The sequence below is a fragment of the Triturus cristatus genome, chromosome 12 (genome assembly GCF_964204655.1).
Source record: "Triturus cristatus chromosome 12, aTriCri1.1, whole genome shotgun sequence".
Lineage (NCBI taxonomy): Eukaryota > Metazoa > Chordata > Amphibia > Caudata > Salamandridae > Triturus > Triturus cristatus.
In genome coordinates this window covers 722,794,053-722,811,725 of record NC_140595.1, presented here as the reverse complement: position 1 = coordinate 722,811,725, position 17,673 = coordinate 722,794,053, and the positions used below count along the sequence as shown (strand labels likewise).

At 46.6% G+C, this 17,673-nt stretch overlaps 3 non-coding genes across 3 annotated transcripts; 1 reads left to right on the top strand and 2 right to left on the bottom strand.

Moving 5' to 3' along the window:
* Window positions 1-1,571: 1,571 nt before the first annotated feature.
* On the bottom strand, window positions 1,572-1,645 carry TRNAN-GUU (transfer RNA asparagine (anticodon GUU)). Its single transcript has one exon. It is a non-coding gene; the product is annotated as a tRNA-Asn (tRNA).
* Window positions 1,646-9,790: 8,145 nt separating this feature from the next.
* TRNAG-UCC (transfer RNA glycine (anticodon UCC)) lies at window positions 9,791-9,862 on the top strand. Its single transcript has one exon. It is a non-coding gene; the product is annotated as a tRNA-Gly (tRNA).
* A 1,719-nt stretch (window positions 9,863-11,581) lies between these two features.
* On the bottom strand, window positions 11,582-11,655 carry TRNAN-GUU (transfer RNA asparagine (anticodon GUU)). The gene has a single exon. It is a non-coding gene; the product is annotated as a tRNA-Asn (tRNA).
* Window positions 11,656-17,673: the final 6,018 nt, after the last annotated feature.

Sequence of the window (17,673 nt, the reverse complement as noted above, 5' to 3'; positions counted from 1 at the left end):
CTCAGATGGAAAGCGCGTGGGGCGAGGAGCAGGAATTGGGAGGACACCGAACCAAGGACGAGGAGGGAATGATGTGAGAGAGAGGGGAGTGACGTAGATTGCATTATTATCGCTTTGTGATAGAGCTCTCCTCCTGCAGGACTGTGCTGGTTTCTAACACACGGGCCGCAAAGAAAAAGAAAAGTGCTTGCAGGCAGGTCTGGAAAGAATCGATAAATATTAAAATAATTCAGGCTCTGCCAGCATATCAAGAACTATTATTTGTTGCAGCTGCGAATCCCGGACATGACTGCAGGGAAATATAAAGTCACTTTCTCAATTCTTTTTTGGTGTTGGTGAGGCCCGAGCATCAATCAGCCCTTTCAGTGTAAACAGCATTGTTCGACTTGCATGCAAAGCTCATGCCAGGTGACCCTCAATGCCGAAGGAGTTGTGGGGTGATACTGCCAGCCCTGTGGCAGGTACTACTGTTGCCTTTCAAACAAAGAGTGCCGGACGTTTACTGATGAGCCTTCATTTTCAGAGGGCACCGAAGCCGAACGGCTCCATCTTGTTTTCAAAGGTGATATTGGTTTAGAAATTCTGGTAACAGCGATACTTATGTGCTTTGTGATAACTGTTGCCGATATTGGCACTATGAGAGCGCTCTCTTCCAGGGGAGACGCGGAGATGCTCAGAGCCGTGGTTTCCATGGTGGTTCAGCAGTGCGCCTTGGATGAGGATGGGAGGCAGGGGTAGACGTTCAATCTTGTGTGGTGCCTTCCCCCGACTCCAAGTCCTCATGCAGGACTAACAGTAGCCGAGCCCAGTTGTTTTTAAGATGAATTAGAATTTCAATGTACTTTAAGAAGTTGAGCAAAACCATTGTAATCAGAAAAATCACGAAAAATAAAACGAGGTGACGAAATGCATGATAGACTGATTTAATTTTCACAAGCTAGACTTAAATGTACCATACATTCAGCACGTAGGCCAGTCATGACTTCTGACAGAAAGGTAATGGTCCTACACAGGATCTGTGCAATCTCAGAGTTTCCTTGTAACTTATTCGATCTTTCAGGAGTGTGCCCCTTTTGCCAAAATTACTCTCTGCAACCACAATCTTGTTTGATAGTGCCCCAAAGATCAACTAAAAAATAAAAATTACCAGTTCCTCTTCCTTGGTGCCAAGCCTACAGAATGTAGTGCATTTATTAGGACAAGACAGTCACCTCTAAACTCCCATAGAGCAATTACATGGAACCTCAGTCTAATGATGTCATGTCCTACAGTCTAGTGCAGATACTGTCTTTTCTAAAAAAGGGCAAAAACAACCCAAAACACTATTAGTGTGAAAGTCCAGTAGATCCCTCTTAAAAGAAACACTCTTAAGACTTTTATTTATTAGTCCTTTAAACCACAGTTAAAAGTTTTTTCTTGCGGCCAGGCTCGGCCGGTGCTCGAGGTGTGGATGTGTTTATTTTTGGTATTTGGGAGCGGAGGTGAATGACAACAGGTGCAGAGAGTGGGCGTGTAAGAGATGGGAAGTGAGCAGAGTGCGGCGAATGCTAAATTTGTAAAAGAGAGAAGCCCGTCCCTGGGTGGGCTCGAACCACCAACCTTTCGGTTAACAGCCGAACGCGCTAACCGATTGCGCCACAGAGACCTGCTTACCGGTACCTGTGGAGGCAAAATTCGAGGTGAGTCCAGAGCACTGGGCCACGAGGGGTTGTCAGCTTGGAAACACACTGGACCATCCATGCCTTACAAGCGCCAAGCTAGCACTTTGTTTCACTTAGCGCTTTCTGCTGCACTGAACTCGCCCTCACATCTCAGCACATCTCTCATACTACTCTTGCTTTAAAAGCTCTCAGTCTCACTTCAGAACCCGGTGACACCGCCTGCCGCGGCCCGGGGTCCAGCTCGTTTCCATGGACAGGTTTCATGGCTGTAACTGCCCCGCAGGAGGAGCTCTGGCGGCGGCTCACGAGCTCTCTCCGCTGCTCCCTCTCACGCGGCTACATTACAGCATCGGCCTCTCTCTCCGGAGCATCGGGCGTCCTTACCCATCCGAGGCCGGGCCTGGCTGGAGATGGGTCTTATCCAGAGGCCTAACTAGAGACAAATTTCGGCGGGGTGGATCTAAGAAAAAATTTCGGGGGGGGGCTGAATCTTTAAGCAATAGGCAGAGTGGAGCTGATTTCGGGGAGGGGGGGCTGAATCTTTAAACAATAGGCAGTGTGGAGCTGCAGGGGCTCTTAGATGGGGTGAAACAACAGCAAGGCTTCATTAACATGCAAATGGTCTTTTAAAGACCTGTGAAGTGCTCGTGTGCGGCTGTGTGTGTGCCTGGGAAGCTGTCTCAACCTGGGCTGCCACACACGAGGGGGGGGGGGCTTCTCATCCCAGGCTGCCACACACGACGGGAGGGGGGACTGAAGCCCTTTGAGTCCAATGGGTGTTGTGCGCCTGGTCTTAAGATAGCCTCATATAGAATGACGTCACTGGGAGGAAGGGAGCGGAAAGTTTGCTCCAAAATGTGCCCCAAAGCCTCCTCTTAGTTACCAAAGGGTCAAGCGGCACCTGCCACGCCCAGAGGAGGGACCCTGGGTGCAGGGGGAAGAGGGCGGCAAACAGACAACAAGACTGGAGAGTGCGAGGTTGGTAGTAAGGTGCAAGACCAGTCTTCTCTCCAACAAGGGGTGCAACTAGACCCGAACTCCGGGGGGGGGGGGGGGCGCTAGGACTCCCAGCCAGGGCACAATACAACAGTCGGATCAGAGTAGATTGTGAGAAGGGAGAGAATGACATATGGGCGTCAGCCAATTGCAAGGCAGTGTTACCTGATTGTCTGTTGCACCAATGGCAAGGCAAATTCATGGAGGTGCTCACATATGGAGGGATGCAATGATAAGATTATTCAGACAGACGTGGTTTAATCAGAGGTTTTGAGTGATTGCAGAGGCAGTGTGTCATCGGTGTGTCATTTGTCAACAAATTAATCTTGGGAAAAAGACAGTTGTTGCCTTGAGTCACATTGGCAGATCAGGGGATCACTTCAATCGGATCCAAATAGATTTTGCTGAGACGCCTGTTTGTCAGAATCACTGACAGAATATCGACAACCACAATATCGAGCTACCAAAATATCGGGACATAAATATTGTTGGCAAAAATATCGACTTCCTATCTTCATAATGGTAAGTACAAAAATATCGGGGGGAAAATATCATTGTCAAAGATATCGATGTAGAAAATACTGTTTTTTTAATATATATAATAAATAATGTAAAATGAATTAAATAATAAATGTAACTTTTAAAAAAGGATTTAGATATATTTGTAAATGTTTACAATTATAATAAATACATTTAATTTAAGAAAAATTAAACATACATATATAAAATGTAATACATATATATTTACTTAAAAACTATTAATAAATCATAATTTTAATTAATTTTAAAATGTTATAGATAAATAAAAAATTATACATAAATATATATATATATATATATATATATATATATATATATATATATATATATATATACATACAGCTGTATCATAACAATAAAAAAATAAAAAAATATATTATACATTAAAATATTAAATATTTTTTAAACCTCCATTATGCACTACATTGAGTGCAACAGTAGAGAAAGTGTTGGAGAGTGGAGGGTTAAAAATTACTATTCCAACTCCAGAGAATGCATCAGTAGGGAAAGTGTTGGATAGTGGAGGGAATACAATTACTATTCCCACTCCAGCTAGTGCAAAAGTAGGGAAAGTGTTAGATTGTGGAGGGGATACAATTACTATTCCCACACCAGCGAGTGCAACAGTAGGGAAAGTGTTGGATAGCCAGTGGATAAAATTACTATTCCCACTCCAGCGAGTGCAACAGTAGAGAAAGTGTTGGATAGCTGAGGGTAAAAAATTACTATTCCCACTCCAGCGAGTGCAACAGTAGGGAAAGTGTTGGATAGTGGAGAGGAATAATTTACTATTCCCACTCCAAAGACTGCAACAGTAGGGAAAGTGTTGATTAGTGGATAGTAAAAGAATTACTATTCCCACTCCAGGGAGTGCAACAGTAGGGAAAGTGTTAGGTAGCGGAGGGGGATAATTTACTATTCCCACTCCAACGAGTGCAACAGTAGAGAAAGTGTTGGATAGCTGAGGGTAAAAAATTACTATTCCCACTCCAGCGAGTGCAACAGTAGGAAAAGTGTTGGATAGAGGAGGGGAATAATTTACTATTCCCACTCCAACGAGTGCCACAGAAGGGAAAATGTTGGATAGCAGAAGGTAAAAAATTACTATTCCCACTTCAGTGAGTGCAACAGTATGGAAATTGTTGGATAGCGGTGAGGAATAATTTACTATTCCCACTCCAGCGAGTGCAACAGCATGGAAAGTGTTGGATAGCGGAAGGGAATAATTAACTTTTCCCACTCCAATGAGTGCAACAGTAGGGAAAGTGCTGGATAGCGTAGGGGAAAAATTACTATTTCCACTCCAGCACGTGCAACAGTAGGGAAAGTGTTGGACAGCGGAGGGATAAAAATTACTATTCCCACACCAGCAAGTGCAACAGCAGGAAAAGTTTTGGATAGCAAAGGGGTAAAATTACCATTCCCACTCCGGTGAGTGCAACAGTAGGGAAAGTGTTGGATAGCGGAGGGGAATAAATTCCCACTCCAGTGAGTGCAACAATAGGGAAAGTGTTTGATAGCGGAGGGGAATAATTTACTATTCCCAATCCAATGAGTGCAACAGTAGGGAAAGTGTTGGATAGCGTAGGGGATAAAATTACTATTCCCACTCCAGGGAGTGCAACAGTAGGGAAAGTGTTGGATTGCGCAGGGGTACAAATTACTATTCCCACTCCAGGGAGTGCAACAGTAGGGAAAGTGTTGGATGGCGGAGGGGTAAAAATTACTATTCCCACTCCAGCAAGTGTAACAGTAGAGAATTGGGCGGATTCCGATCCGTGTCGGAAGGGCACTGAACGCGATCCGGCCGGAAAAACTACGAGCCGTACGCATAGTTTCCACCCGACTCGTGCAGCTGTACGAGCGAGCAAGTACGATGAGAGCTACGTGAAATTCACCGACCGAGTCATTCCCGGGTCCGAACCGCTCCGTACGTCTCGGTCGGAAGCTAACCGTGGTGTGCAATGGATGCAATTTACGACCGACCCAGTACGATGCATGCGTCGGACAGCCTGTGCGAGCCAGAGTGTCCGGCTCACAAAACGTCCGGGTGGTTGCCTATGGGGGTCCGCGTCGGACCCCCTGTCACTCGCAGCCCTATGACTCGGACACAGGGGGTGACCCAAGGGTCCCCCCAACACAGGCATGTACGGTGCGGATGGCACCGACGTGTACCCACTGTAGGGGGTGCCCTTGCGCGAGACATACCCATTCAGTCAATGGGAGCCCAGGTGCGCGTCGTACGACCAGCTCCCATTGGCTTCTATGGGGGTCCAAACGAACCGAGTCTGGCAGCATACGGCCGTATCGTACTCGCTCATTCGGACTGCAGGACTCCGGCTCAGTCGGAAAACACTCCAGATCCGGCTCGGTCGGAGTGCTTTCCGACCCGGATCGGAAGAGGAACCAAAGTATTGGATAGCGTAGGGGTATACATTTGTATTCCCACAGAACAAAATTCAAATTTAAAAACAAACAAAATATCAGCTACAATACAAAATATAATAAAAAACCCAAAACCAGAACATATATAAAAATATAAGAATTAACAAAACATATACAAATGTTTTAATGTAGCAAAAATCTAAAATTAACGTAAAAATATTAATTTTTAAAATTTAACAAACAATTTACAAACAAATATTTTGTAATAGAAATTAATCTTAATCCAAAAAATTTAATTGACAAAAATATCATTTTTATTTCCCTACCCTATAACACAATTTACAACACACATCTAAATTAAAGAAGAACGTGTACCTCCATAATTAACACAATTAATTATAAATTAAACAAATATTAATAATTTTAAAACACATTTAAAAATGTAAAAGTTAATGTACAAACCAAACGTTACAGCTATTGAACCTAAATCCCCAAACAGAATAAAAACTAAACAATTACCAAAAATATTTCTCAATTACAAAATGATTATTAATGAAAAAGTAATGATTAATTAATTTAGACGAAATTACCTTCCACCCTCTACCCCAATAAACACTAAGGTGCCGATTCCGAGCCGTTAAAAAAAAAATTAACGTACGACTCGTATCCGTATTTTTTTACGTACGAATCGTACAACCGGTGAAGTACGATTCGTATGTGAAAAATACATACGAATCGCTTCGGGAAAAGTCTACGTGACGTCCCCGGACAGTTTTACGTACGAGTCGTAAAACTGAAGTCTGAGCGCACAAGTCCGATCCGTACTGGTGTTCCGAATACACAAGCGTTTGGAAAACGTCCCGTACGGAGCGAACTTTGTACGACCCCTACCCCGAGTACACTTGTGCCCGGGGTACGTGTCGTATGGCCCCCCCAGCCTCCCCCTCCCGTGTATGTCCGCACCGTACCCCCCACCCGCATATGTCCACACCGTACCCCCCACCCGCGTATGTCTGGACCGTACCCCCACCCGCGTATGTCTGCACCGTACCCCCCCACCCGTGTATATCCACACCGTACCCCCCACCCGCTTATGTCCGCACCGTACCCCAGGCGTACCCCAATCCTCGGGTATGTACGGCCCGTCGTTGGTGAGAGGCTCTTCTCCTGGGGATAGGGCGTGAGGTTCAACAGGGTCGTCTCCGGTTTGGTCAACGGAGGTGGTGCTGGGGGTTTCGTCCTCGACTCCCCCGCGGGGGGTAGCCGGGCCGCCATGGATCGGGTGGTTGCGCACACCCATTCTGGCAGTCCCATCATCCCGAGGTTAGTACGCGCCGTATCCCTCCCGGCCGCATTGCACCTAACCTTCCCCGCCGATTCGAGACGTACATCACTGGCTGCCGAACCCTGTACGCCGGACCCAAGTTCCATCGTCCCGCAGGTACGGTCCGTACGCTGCTAACGTACTGCACCGTGCCGTACTCAGAGCCGAGAAGCCGCAGTACGCTGATCCTCCCCGTACACTGTACGGCGCAGAGAAGTGTCGCCGCCTATCTGCACCGAAGGTACGGGTCGAACGCCGAACGCCACGGACTCTGCAAGCTGATCCGGGCCATACGCACGTATCCCTGAAGATCGCGTACCAACGCCGCGTCCCGACGCCGTGACCCGACCTGCACCTGAATGCGCTGCCGAACTACGACCCGGACCCATCAACTTGTCCCGCACTGTCCGTCGCGGACCCCACGAACTTAAGGTACTTTGTTCGGTTCGCACCGCAGCGTGTGCGTCACGGACCCCGGAGTCCGCACCGATTGTTTGACTCGTACTTTCCTTGTTTTTAATGCGGACGAGTCGCACACCCAGGTACGAACCGTACAAAGCCTGAAAAGAAGCCGAATTGAGTAAAAGAAGCCTATTTTTGCATTTTAAGCCTTTTTACAAGAACATTGAACTTTAAAATAATACTGTGGTCATTTTAATCGTTATTCCGGTCTTGTGCTAAGCCTTTTATAAAGAGAACAATTTTTGATATAACCTTGACTGGTGTCCATTTGTGGTGTGTCATTGTATTACTGTATGTGTTCCCAATTCTAACAGCGGCCATCTGGGGAATTGGGCCGGGTCACTGGAGGCCGCGAGGCCGATGGAAGGGGAATGGTGCCCGGTGTCGGGAAGATGGAGGGGCATTTTGAGCGCAAAGGGGCATTTTGCCTGAACAAAATATCGCTAAATGTTGCTAGTAAGTTTGAGGAAAATCCGACTTCAAGATCACATTTAGCAAGCAGTATTGGCAGTTCGCTATTCGTGTTCTGTTGCATGTAGCGCCATTTCTTAGTGCAAAATGCATCCTTGCATCCATTTTGGACGTGACTGGGCATTGTTGTGCTAAGAAATAGCGCTAATTGCAGAATTACTCTTCTTGCACAATTCAAGCGTAATATTGCATACATTTTAGGAAATTAAGCGTGATTTAGCTACACTGAATAACACCAGTTATGTCAACCCCATTCAACTCTTCAAGACAATAAAAACACAGAGTTAATCCAGGGCCAACATGAAATGCGCATCCACAGCACCAGAGCAGGCGGAAGATCCTTCTCTCACATTGCAGCCAAGACCTGGAACGAGCTTCGGGCAGACATCAGACGCGCCCCCTCCCTGAACACCCTCAGGAAGACCCTCAAGCCCTGGCTCTTCGGCTAGACAAATCTGCGGACCCCCCCCCACTCCCTCAGCGTCTTGAGACCCTCACGGTTGAGTAGCACGCTTACAATTCCCCTGATTGATTGATTGATTGATTGATTGATTGAAATGTAAAGCTAAAATATGAGGGTTGATGTCGAAAAGCTTAGCAGAGGATGGTTTGCATCCATCGACCTCTGGGTTATTGGCCCAGCACGCTTCCGCTGTGCCACTCTGCTGTGATGCATGTTTCTGTGGTAAGTCATTACAGCCATGTGATCTGCGGCCACACATGTGTTTGATGTGCACACACTTTGACAGTAAAGCACACATTGTGTAAAACACTTACCTGGGGGCAGACTTCACATAGCTCCAGTAGAGTGCAAACTAAAGATTACAAATATATATGTTATGCTATACCCTTCAATGCTGTTTTGTCACGTTTGGTTACTTTGTGTTATGTGTGGTGTTACAGTATGTTAACCCACATTTGCCAACATCTTGGCCTCTTGCTGCGTCTTGACAAAGAGGAGAGTTTTGCTCTCAGTTTTTTGGGAACGAAGGAACACGTTCAATGTCTGCCCGGCTGAGGTTGTCGATCGTTTCACTGGTTGTTTTAATCGCGAGGTTGTGTGTTGATCTTTACGGTTTATCTAGTCGGTTTGTTAGACTGATAGAATAAGGTGCTGAAGTCTAATAATGTGATGTGTGAGAGATTTAGGATGGTATGCCCCGCTGAGTCCACCTTTGAAAGCAGGGTTATAGTGTGGTGGTCTTTCGTATGTGATGTGACTGGACCCCAGTGATTTGTTTCCCCACCTCCATAGTCCCTAACGAGATGGGGTATATTAGAGGGCACCCTATAGAACGGGTGATGGGTCTCAACCACCTGTGGCTTCCCCAGCACCGGTACCATCTGGTTCCGTCCAGCGCGTGACGTCAATATGCCCTTACACATCACAGTGGTGACTCTGCTGTCCCTTTGCACTTCCATACACTGAAGGTTGACCCCTCTCCGGCTCTTCTGTAGACACCCCTTCTGTGCCGCTCTCTTTCCTAGTTCAATGTGGATATTCTTGCAGTGATGGGGGGGTGGGGCGTGTCCGCCATCACTTTCCTTGAAGCTGAATGTCTGGAGCGGGACAATCGCTTAGAATCCATAGTTCCAGGGCGCGTGGGCGTAGCTTGCATCGGTGCAGCATGTGCAGCGGCACCGGGGCCGGAGGCCCATTAGGGCTCATAATACTGAGGCTACTGCTGGAACAGGATTGAAGCCGACGTCAGCATCCACCCGGCCCCCTGCGCCAGGGTAAATGACGCAGCTGGTTTCTCTCCAGTCAGCGGGGCTGGGCCGCGGGAGGGGCTGCGAGAAGCGGCCAGACTGGGGGTTTTACAAGGGTCATTAGAGTGAAAATGTCTGTGGGGGAATCATTGCCTTTAACTTCAGAAATGCTCAGCTAATAGAGTGTCCCACGGCTCGTGCCACTTCTTATATTGAGTTTGACGCATGTCAGACTCAACGAGCGTTGGTGGTATAGTGGTAAGCATAGCTGCCTTCCAAGCAGTTGACCCGGGTTCGATTCCCGGCCAACGCAAGACTATTTTATTAAGATAACATGCGAATAATAATACAATGCATTTTTTTATGGCAAACTATTAATCCCGTCACAGCGCTAACATTGTGCGGGACCCTTCTCTTTAATAACAGCCACTGGGAGAGACGTGCAGCTCTTACTGTCACTCAGATGGAAAGCGCGTGGGGCGAGGAGCAGGAATTGGGAGGACACCGAACCAAGGACGAGGAGGGAATGATGTGAGAGAGGGGAGTGACGTAGATTGCATTATTATCGCTTTGTGATAGAGCTCTCCTCCTGCAGGACTGTGCTGGTGTCTAACACACGGGCCGCAAAGAAAAAGAAAAGTGCTTGCAGGCAGGTCTGGAAAGAATCGATAAATATTAAAATAATTCAGGCTCTGCCACCATATCAAGAACTATTATTTGTTGCAGCTGCGAATCCCGGACATGACTGCAGGGAAATATAAAGTCACTTTCTCAATTCTTTTTTGGTGTTGGTGAGGCCCGAGCATCAATCAGCCCTTTCAGTGTAAACAGCATTGTTCGACTTGCATGCAAAGCTCATGCCAGGTGACCCTCAATGCCTGCCCTAAGGAGTTATGGGGTGATACTGCCAGCCCTGTGGCAGGTACTACTGTTGCCTTTGAAAGAAAGAGTGCCGGACGTTTACTGATGAGCCTTCATTTTCAGAGGGTACCGAAGCCGAACGGCTCCATCTTGTTTTCAAAGGTGATATTGATTTAGAAACTCTGGTAACAGCGATACTTATGTGCTTTGTGATAACTGTTGCCGATATTGGCACTATGAGAGCGCTCTCTTGCAGGGGAGACAGTGAGATGCTCAGAGCCGTGGTTTCCATGGTGGTTCAGCAGTGCGCCTTGGATGAGGATGGGAGGCAGGGGTAGACGTTCAGTCTTGTGTGGTGCCTTTCCCCGACTCCAAGTCCTCATGCAGGACTAACAGTAGCCCAGCCCAGTTGTTTTTAAGATGATTTAGAATTTCAATGTACTTTAAGAAGTTGAGCAAAACCATTGTAATCAGAAAAATCACGAAAAATAAAACGAGGTGACGAAATGCATGATAGACTAATTTAACTTTCACAAGCTAGACTTAAATGTACCATACATTCAGCACGTAGGCCAGTCATGACTTCTGACAGAAAGGTAATGGTCCTACACAGGATCTGTGCAATCTCAGAGTTTCCTTGTAACTTATTCGATCTTTCAGGAGTGTGCCCCTTTTGCCAAAATTACTCTCTGCAACCACAATCTTGTTTGATAGTGCCCCAAAGATCAACTAAAAAATAAAAATTACCAGTTCCTCTTCCTTGGTGCCAAGCCTACAGAATGTAGTGCATTTATTAGGACAAGACAGTCACCTCTAAACTCCCATAGAGCAATTACATGGAACCTCAGTCTAATGATGTCATGTCCTACAGTCTAGTGCAGATACTGTCTTTTCTAAAAAAGGGCAAAAACAACCCAAAACACTATTAGTGTGAAAGTCCAGTAGATCCCTCTTAAAAGAAACACTCTTAAGACTTTTATTTATTAGTCCTTTAAACCACAGTTAAAAGTTTTTTCTTGCGGCCAGGCTCGGCCGGTGCTCGAGGTGTGGATGTGTTTATTTTTGGTATTTGGGAGCGGAGGTGAATGACAGCAGGTGCAGAGAGTGGGCGTGTAAGAGATGGGAAGTGAGCAGAGTGCGGCGAATGCTAAATTTGTAAAAGAGAGAAGCCCGTCCCTGGGTGGGCTCGAACCACCAACCTTTCGGTTAACAGCCGAACGCGCTAACCGATTGCGCCACAGAGACCTGCTTACCGGTACCTGTGGAGGCAAAATTCGAGGTGAGTCCAGAGCACTGGGCCACGAGGGGTTGTCAGCTTGGAAACACACTGGACCATCCATGCCTTACAAGCGCCAAGCTAGCACTTTGTTTCACTTAGCGCTTTCTGCTGCACTGAACTCGCCCTCACATCTCAGCACATCTCTCATACTACTCTTGCTTTAAAAGCTCTCAGTCTCACTTCAGAACCCGGTGACACCGCCTGCCGCGGCCCGGGGTCCAGCTCGTTTCCATGGACAGGTTTCATGGCTGTAACTGCCCCGCAGGAGGAGCTCTGGCGGCGGCTCACGAGCTCTCTCCGCTGCTCCCTCTCACGCGGCTACATTACAGCATCGGCCTCTCTCTCCGGAGCATCGGGCGTCCTTACCCATCCGAGGCCGGGCCTGGCTGGAGATGGGTCTTATCCAGAGGCCTAACTAGAGACAAATTTCGGCGGGGTGGATCTAAGAAAAAATTTCGGGGGGGGGGGGCTGAATCTTTAAGCAATAGGCAGAGTGGAGCTGATTTCGGGGAGGGGGGGCTGAATCTTTAAACAATAGGCAGTGTGGAGCTGCAGGGGCTCTTAGATGGGGTGAAACAACAGCAAGGCTTCATTAACATGCAAATGGTCTTTTAAAGACCTGTGAAGTGCTCGTGTGCGGCTGTGTGTGTGCCTGGGAAGCTGTCTCAACCTGGGCTGCCACACACGAGGGGGGGGGGGGCTTCTCATCCCAGGCTGCCACACACGACGGGAGGGGGGACTGAAGCCCTTTGAGTCCAATGGGTGTTGTGCGCCTGGTCTTAAGATAGCCTCATATAGAATGACGTCACTGGGAGGAAGGGAGCGGAAAGTTTGCTCCAAAATGTGCCCCAAAGCCTCCTCTTAGTTACCAAAGGGTCAAGCGGCACCTGCCACGCCCAGAGGAGGGACCCTGGGTGCAGGGGGAAGAGGGCGGCAAACAGACAACAAGACTGGAGAGTGCGAGGTTGGTAGTAAGGTGCAAGACCAGTCTTCTCTCCAACAAGGGGTGCAACTAGACCCGAACTCCGGGGGGGGGGGGGGGCGCTAGGACTCCCAGCCAGGGCACAATACAACAGTCTTTTTGGGCGCTCCCCAGGGTCGGACTGGATGTAGCGGGCACTGGGCAATCCCCCGGTGCGCCGCATGAGTCGGGGCCGGTTTTGGGCACCTGGGGGCCGTTTTTGTCACAGGGCCGTTTTTGCATCATAGAAATCGTCCGAGCACTTTGTTAGGGCCGGTTTTGGTTCCCACGGCCCTGCCGCCCCTCCCCCATTTCCTCATTCTCCATGAATCCCCTCACTACCACCCTTTAAAAATGCACCTCATCTCTCTATCACCCCTTTCTGACAAACATTTCATTATTTTATAGGGCTACTCATAGTTTACTCACACTCAGTTCTGTGATCTGCATGGTATATTAACCCTCTGCACTGTGTGGGTGGCAGGAGTGCCCATGTGAGTGCACAGTGAGCAATGTGACAGTGAGAGTAGGGTAAGAGGAGTGACTGAGGGTTGAGTGAGGTGTCCATTTGAATTTGGGTGAGGATATAAGTGCAGAATGGGACGAATGAATGCATGGTTAGTGATGGGCTTGTTTGAGTGAGATTGCAGATTGAGGACTGAGGGGGACAGGTGAGTGAAGTGTCATGTGAGTGCAGGGTGAGTAGTGTGCTCATGTGACTGCAGGGTGAGGTACAGGGTGAACAGCGCAAGTGCATTGTGAGTGCAGAGTGATCACTGTGAGTGCAGGGTGAGTGGGTGAATGGTAGGAGTGCATGGTGACCAGTGTGAGTGCATTGTGGTCGCTGTGAGTGCAGGGTGAGAGTGAAAGTGAAGGGCAAGAATGAGGAGTGAGTTGCCTGAACGCAGGACGCATTCCCAGACACTTGAAGTAACTCAGCATGTTATTGAAGGTGGCGTGGGGTTTCAGATATAAGTTAAACTATTGCCATTATGGCATTAATCAGGGATCAATTGTGGAGCAAATAAATAATGGGCGGATCCTGCAACAAACTTCCAGTCTTATGATTAGGGTTGCCAGCTCATTATTTTGATGTCCAGACGGTGCAACAAAAAAAAGTCACCTAAAGCGTATTTTCAGCACTTATCTGTGCATACTTTGAACAACAAATATAAATAGAAAGCAGTTGCGCGCCAAACACTTGACTTCGACGGTGAGAAACACGGTATTTGCGGCGCTGTTAAGAGTGGACTTATCAAGGTTCCACCTCACGAAGAACGGTGTCAATTGAAAATGTCAAAGACTTGACTTAGGATAGCTATACGTCTTTATAGAGCATATAGCGGCTGCTACCTGGACTCCTCAGTTTTCGTTACTTTCGGATTTACAGATTTTGACTCAGATTCGATTGGAACATTTTATCATATTCATTTTTTGTATGAATTATACGATATCGATAGCTATTCGAAGAATTCAAATTGAAGCCTTGAGAAAGTCCATGGGAGGACAAAACGCACGTCGGCTGCTGTTTTTGTCTGTAATGGAATTAATTAAAACATCAACAGTGACCTGCTTCATTAATTGTGGTGAACTTCTTCCAAGGGAACCCTCATGACTGACTGTGCCTCGGATTACTTTCAAAGGATAAGAGTACCATAAAAGTGGTGTGCTTCGGTGCAATCGCTTGACTTTGATTTTTAACTGTTTGCACAGTTCGAATGGGCTTATACCCAAGTCGGCGGGTTTTGTGACACCATGAGAGCACCTCTATGACATGTGAATATTTAGTACTGTTAAAAGAATTACAATACCATAAAATAGTAGATGTGCAGATCAAATAGCATACCCACGAGTATTGTATTTTTCGCATACCTTGAACAACAACAAACTTCTAATCTTATGATTAGGGTTGCCAGCTCATTATTTTGATGTCCAGACGGCGCAGCAAAAAAGCGTATTTTCAGCACTTGTCTGTGCATACTTTGAACAACAAATATAAATAGAAATCATTTTTTATTTTGTTTTAGGGGTGCCTGAATGACTGGTGCCTGATAATTAAAGGGAATAAAGACAGAAAAGTCACATTACCAATGAATCCCTACTTTTTACTTATTTATTACACTATTTAGCGTCAAGAGGAGGTCTTTGCAGGCTCTTTAAACAACACATGGCTGTCGTTTTTCTTTGGGCAACCCTACATTATATTCCTTTTCATGAAATGCATTCTCACACTACGGCAGTAAACGTAAAATACAAACGTAAGGAATAGGCTGAGTGGGTCCCGGGGGGTACTGAAACCAGAAAAAATGTAAGCCTCTGTAACCAGTTTACAAACGTATGTAAATATGCAAATGGTCTTTGAAGACCTGTGAAGAACTCGGGTGTGCCGGAGATAAGACTCTAGACACTGCCCAGCCGAGCCCACAGCAGCTCGAGCTGCAGCAGCCCGGGCTGAGACATGCGACGGGGTGGGGCTGACACCCTTTTAGCCCTATGGACATTGCACGCCTGTCTCCAACACTCACACCCAGGGGTATTGCTGCCCTGCAGAGATTTTCTGGTACTTTCCATCACATGTACATTTGCCCTGCTGAATGTATGGAGCTCTCAAGCTTCCCAGGTCCAAGGGTGAGTGGGTCACCCAGCCCAGGCATGTACGTTGAATTCTGGGACTCGTGGCCTGGGTTTATAATGAGGCAAACAGAACACAAACCCCAGATGCAAAGAAAGGCATGGACTGGGAGAGCTACTCATGATGGACCTGGGAAACCTGAGAGCTGTGAAGTGTAATGAGAATCACCCTGTATGGTGGAATAAACGTCCCCTCGCGCCCCCCCCCCATATAAAGTTCTCCATTGATTCCTGGATGTGTTTGTACTTCAAGAATTCCAGCACATACAGACATACAATTATACATGCATACTGGAAAGAAGCCTAGAATGTGAGGATGGCAACATGAAATATGAGGGCCAAGAGTACAATGTGAGTGAAATGCATATCCAACCATTGCTATTGATGGATGGAATATTGTATTTGAGCGACAGAAAGGCCCCGCCCTCTGCTGCATATTTAGCCCCTTTAGGGTTTTTAAACTACCATGGGTTTCATTCTGGGCCTTGTGCTTTCATTGTTCCATTAAAACCATGAGCCAAGAAGTCTTAGCGTTCAAAGTGCCGCTGGCTAAAAACCAGGACCAGGAGGTGGTGACGCACATGACTTTGTGCCACCTGACCACTGTGCAGGAGTGCAGAACCCAGGGGACTGGTGTGTGAAGACTGGTGAACAGAAACCAACACTGCCCTGGAGCTTGAGACCACCAGGAGGACTCTGTAGACATCACCAGGGCTGGTGACCCTACTCCGCACAAAGAACATGGCCGCCTCCAGGCTCACTCACCAACAGAATATTTATTACAAGCCCAGGCGGCCTATACTAGAGAAGAGAGATCCCACCCCATCCCCCCCATGGCCCCCTGGGGTGTCCACACAGACCTTGACTCTTCAAGTTGACAGTGGCCCTTGCAGCCGCTTCCCTCTCTTTGAAGGGCCGGGGATGGTGTTAATTTCTCAACTCACGTTGCCTCATCTGTTCTCCGAAGTGTTTTCATGTAATTTTCACTGAGTGGTTATTTATGAGACCTAGACATCAAACAGTATACTCCTTACTTTATTTGCATTAGCCTGCCTTCTTTATTTATTTTTATTTTTACCAGTCCTGGAGTTTCTTTTGTTTTGTTTCTTGAGTAAAATGTGACATTTTGTGTATTTTCCCATTTTATTAGAAGTTTCCAAACTTTGTTGAGGTTGGGAGTTCATGCCATTTCGTGCTGGTTCGCATTAGGAGTGGGGAGGGCGTGAACCCCATCAAATGTGTAAAAACTAAAATAAATTCTCCACAATTCCACAAAATCCGTTGAGTAGAATAAACATGTGCATAGTGCAAACTCAATCTGCCAGTGATTTATTTGTCATGGGTGAATTTTTTGTTTTGCTTTTTGCCACCATCAATCGTAACCATCTAAATTATTTTTATGAATCATTTTTATGAATTGTGAAAATCTAGGTCACTTGCCCCTCTTCCTTCTCTGATTTACACATTAGCACAATCCCTCACAATGGAGATCTTGGCCACTGGTGCAGTGAGGCCTGTGGTCGAATTGGGTAGGGGAAGGTAGGGGAACTGTGGGCGGAGAATCAGAGGGCGGAAATAACCTGTGGATTGGGTCAGTGGGTGGAGCCAGAGGTTTGGCAGAAAGAGCAAAATATCACAATTTTTAGTATTTGTTTCCCATTTCACTAACCGGTTACACCTTATTACAATATTTAATTTAACCAATGGATACACATGTTTATTTAAGGTTTAATATAAGTTATTGACATTAAAATACATTCACAAAGTGGGATGCGTTTCCAATCACAGGATGTCCCAAATACCCTTAAAAGTGGAATTGCAAGGCATTTGTCTCCCAGCCATGGAGTTTCTGTCATCCTCACTTCACCTCCCTTTTTCCCCAAGAGCAGTTCAAACATGAATGGCAAAATATCCTAGTTTGCTAATGTTTTCCACATAATTATGGCTCTGCCATATTTGCCACATAATTCATCATCTGCTGCATAATCTGACAATTTTAACTAATAAATTGTTTATAGCTCAAACGGATCAAATGTTACTAAAAAATGTGACTTGTGCTGCTGTGAAGTGGAGGGCCATTTGCAAAGGTTGACTGGTCACCTTTCTCACTGCTGCAGTTGTATGTTCCACTAGTACTAATAAGGAAAAATCTTTGCAGAGACTGTTAGCATGTGCAAAATATCAAAATAATAACGTATCAGAAAATTTACAGCACCACTAATACCAGTGTAGGGTGTCAGAGCACTTTACATCACACATATTACACAGAAGCACTCAATCATACATGTGTAAATCACTGTATCGGAAATGTTACATAAGACAAAGGACTACAAGGTGTAGGAGTCACATGACAACCATACTAGTGGGCAGCATAGTTTAATAGAGATTGGTC